The following is a 4,849-nucleotide window of genomic DNA, read 5'->3' on the forward strand; positions in this document are numbered from 1 at the left end:
AGGGAAAAACCAACTCAAGCTCAAGAAGTAGCATGCATTCAACACTTCTTCTGAACCAATATCGATGGGATGTGGATTACTTTGTTCAAGCAAACCACGAACTTCTTCCCCACCCGAGATGCGGATATCAACTTGAGTCATTCCAACCGTATGATTGAGGTATGTTTTACTTGTAATTCTACTTTTAGTAAAAAAATATTGTTTTACTTCTTCATAAGATTGATAGACTTTATGCATTCTAAACAGTCCTAGTGCTCCAAGGCAAAAAATATTGGGTTGCCAACTCAACTTCCCAAGGACGTTGGGACTTCGAAGCGCGAGAAGATTTTGGCCGAAAACCCTTAGAATGTTCTGCTACTTGTAAACTATGTTGAATTTTTTCGTGAATAGGAGGGGAGATACAGTATAGTAGAGATAAGTATTTCCCTCAGTGAGAACCGAGGTTATCGAACCAATAGGAGAACCAAGCAAACTCTTGTTGTTAGCACCTACACACACAAAACCACTTGCGCCCAACGCGGGCAAGAAGATTGTCAAGCCCTCGAACTCGTTACTTGCAAGGATTAATTCTGATAGATATATGATATAAAAAAATAAACAAAAAGTTAATAAAGTGCAGCAAGGTAAATGGTGTTTTTAACAACAGGATTAAGTAAACCTGAGGGCCATAGTTTTTGCTAAAGGCTTCTCTCTCGAACATAGCACATGGTGGGTAAACAAATTACTATTAGGAAATTGTCAGAATAACACATAGTTATGACATGTGATTCATTGCAATGATTATGTGTATATACCCATCACGTCCATAAACAAGTTGACTCACTCTTGCCTGCATCTACTACTATTACTCCACTTCAAGAGTGCATCTATGCTTGCCTCTCTAGGTATTAAGTTCATGAAAAATAGATTAATGCTTGGAGCAAGATGACATGATGCAAACAAAGTAAGACAAGCAATATGTTCAAACCCCATCATCTTATCCTTAATTGCAACTATACAAATATGTGTCTTGTCCCCTTCTATCACCTCGATATTAAGCATCGCGAGATTGAACCCACTACAGCGCACCACTCCCAGTGAAGATAAATCAATCTAATCGGCCAAACCAAAAGGATAGATCATAGAGAAATACGAAGTTGCAATAATCATGCATAATAGAATTAATAAAAGACTAAATTACTTTCAATGAATAATCTGATCATAAACCCACAATTCATCGGATCCCAACAAACCCACCACAAAAGAGGATTACATCAGATAGATCACCGCGGAAATCATGGCAGACATTGTATTGAAGATCGTAGAGAGAAAAGAAGCCATCTAGGTACTAGCTATGAACCCATAGGTTTGTGGTGGCCTACTCACACATCATCATGGCGTGCATGATCGATTCCCACATCGGAAGGGCACCGGAAAAGGTCCCCAAATACGATCATAGGGCAAAGAGACTTGCGGCGGCGGAAAAAGTGTTTCTGGTGGATCTTTGTTGGTGTCCCGATTTTAAATAATTTATGGAGGTGGAATTAGGTCACACGGATCCACAAGGGTACCACAAGGCACCAGAGCATGCCTATCCCCCTGGGTGCGCCCTGTTGCCTTGTCGTCTCCTTCACTTTGCGTCCGGTCTCATCTCGAAGGTCCTAGGGCTACTTTTGTCCAAAAAATTCGTTAAGAAGTTTCATAGCGCTTGGACATTGTTTGGTACCGATTTCTAGAAAACCAAAAACAAGCAGAAAACAAGAACTCGCACTAGGCACTGGGTTAATAGGTTAGTTCCCAAATGATATAAAATGGCATATTATTGCATATAACATATCCAAGACTAGTAATAATAGCATGGAAGAATAAAAAATATTGATACATTGGAGACATATTAGCACCCCCAAGCTTAATTCCTACTCGTCCTCGAGTAGTTAAATGATAAAGAAGGAATTTTTCATGTGACATGCTACCCAATAGGTAATCTCTTTTAGTTATGATCTTTGAGAAATTATTAACTAGTTGATATCAACATAATAATATCCATAAACATAAGAAGCATAATCGTTCATATTCAAAATATACAATCCTTAAAGAATGTTATTCGCTACTCATTTAATGATATTAGCATGTCATGACTCCGTCTTCACTGCATAAGTATAAATCATAAGCACCTCGGTATCAAGTCAGGTAACTGGATCATACTTCTAATGCGCTTCAACATTTTCAACTTCACTCAATACATGAGCATGAACCATGGATATAACATATGGGTTGAAGAGAGTTTGCTGGTAGAGATCAAAAGCAGTCAAAGTGGAAACAAAGTCTCACATAAACTAGGCAAACCAATGGGGGTATGGAGATTCCCTTCAATCAATATCAATGCCAAGAGTAGGGATTCTCATGTAATGCATGCACTAGAGCTGTAAGTCTATGAAAGCTCTGCAGAAGCTAAGTGGGTGTGCATCCACCTTGCTTGTTCATGAAGACCTCTTGCATTTTAGGAAGTCCATCATAAGAATATACAAGCCAAGTTCTATAATGAAAAATGCCTACTAGCATATGAAAATGACAACTTAGGAGACTCTTTGTATGAAGAAAATGATGGTCCCTCTAAGCACAAGTATGGAAAAAAACATACTAACACTGCGCCTTCTCTCTTTTATCTCATTTTTCTCCTCTTTTCCTTCTTTTTTCATGTTGGGATTTTCTCCTTTTTATTTTCTTTTCGCCTCCCCCATTTCTTCTCTTCTTATCCAGTCCGGAGTCTCATCCCGACTTGTGGGGGAACCATAGTCACCATCATCCTTTCCTCACTCGGACAATGCTATAATAATTATGATCATTACACCTTTATTTACTTACAACTCGATATGAAAACTATACTAGATTATTTATATGAATGCCTCTAGCAGTGTACCAGGATGTGCAATGATCTAGCATAGTAAAGATATCAAAAAATGGACAATCCATAGAAATATCATGCTTCCTATATTACAATCATGCAAAGCAATATGATGATGAACACAGAAGTAATAAGACAGAACATTGCAAGTTGCACGACGATATATCTCGGAAAGGCTATGGAAATGCCATGATAGGTAGGTATGGTGGTTCTTTTAAGGAAGATATATGGTGGTTTATGTGCGATAGAGCGTATCACATCACAACGTTTGGATGCACCAACGAAGGTTGTACCGACTCTCGAGGTGAGAATGGGCAATGCGCTGTATCAAGGAGGCGCAATTATGGAGAGATGAGAGTGCCTATATCCATGGATCCACATTAGTCGTAAAGAAATCACATACTTATGTAAAGCATTATTAGATCTGTCAAAGCAAAGTACTAACGCTTTCCCCTAGGGAGGACATTTGTAGGAGTTAACCATCACCCCCCCCCCCCCGACTCAAACAACACAATAGGATTTCAATCAGGTATAAGAACACTCACGCATCATCACCATGCCATAAACAATATTTACATGAAGAACAAATAACAAGCTTTAATACCAATATTTCTACTAACCAATGGTTATGTACTCATGCCCTTTCATATCACAACATCCATATAATTAACCCACACTGCCGTTTTATGATGAGCTACATCAAGATTTTTATTATATCCCCCTTGAATACCTATCCTTTTTAGACTAGACTTATAACATGTGCACATTGTTGTTCCTATTTATTAGACTCTCAATGTGATTTAAGTGAAGCACGAGAGTACAATTATTTCTCTAAATTCTAACACCGTCATGCTCTAAAAGATATAAGTGAAGCAGTGGAGCAATTGCCTAGCTCAAAAGATATAAGTGAAGCATCTAAAGTATTCTAAAAAATTATGGTGAACATGTGTCTATCTCAAATATTTATGTCCAGCAAACAATTATTATGGCAAACTAAAATAAAAGTAAATTGTAATACACGACGCTCCAAGCATAACTTATATCATGTCATGAATAAAAATATAGCTCCAAGTGACATACCGATAGAATGGAGACGAAAGAGGGGATGCCATCTGGGCACCCCCGAGCTTAGACACTTAGGTATTCCTTGAATATTACCTTGGGTTGCCTTGGGCATCCCCAAGCTTAGGGTCTTGTTGCTCCTTATTCCTTCACCCATCGTTGTCTCACCCATTGAAAACTTCAGCACACAAAACACAACAGAAACCTCGTGAGATCCGTTAGTATAATAGGAAAATCAAAAACTCATACCATTATAAATTGATTCATCTTTAGTTATTGGATAAGGTACTATATTCTAACATTTTCATGACTTATACTTCCTGATATAATCCATAGCATCACTAAAACAAGCAAATTATGCAAGCAAAAAACAAAATATGTCTAACACATAACAATTTGTAATCATCGACACTAAAACCGTACTTCTATAACTCCTAAAACTATGAAAAGGTAGGAAACCTTGGGCAATTGATATAACAACACTATGTAAAAAAATCAGATGAAAAAGACATTCTGCAAAATCAAAGAATTTCTGCACTTGATGTAAAACTCTGTGTTTTTGCAAAAGATCAATTCTACTATCATCCAAGTTGTCCCAAAGGCTTTACTTGGCACAAGCACTAATTGTAACATAAAAACACAATCATTACAGTAGAAATAATCATGTTAACACACCAAAATAGAAAGTGAAATAAAAATAAGATAATTATTGTGTTGCCTCCCAACAAGCGATATTGTTTTATACCCCTAGCTAGGCATAATGCATAGTCTCAAGTGTTGTCATCCTTATCGTGCACTTTGGCTACCTTAACGAGGCCCTTTTTAAACCCTAGAGGTTTTTTCCGCCTACCTGTGACCTCTGAAAGTTATCTCACCAATTTCTCTAGGTACTCAAGTCTTTTA

The sequence above is a fragment of the Hordeum vulgare genome, chromosome 7H (genome assembly GCF_904849725.1).
Source record: "Hordeum vulgare subsp. vulgare chromosome 7H, MorexV3_pseudomolecules_assembly, whole genome shotgun sequence".
In the NCBI taxonomy this organism is placed as follows: Eukaryota; Viridiplantae; Streptophyta; class Magnoliopsida; order Poales; family Poaceae; genus Hordeum; species Hordeum vulgare.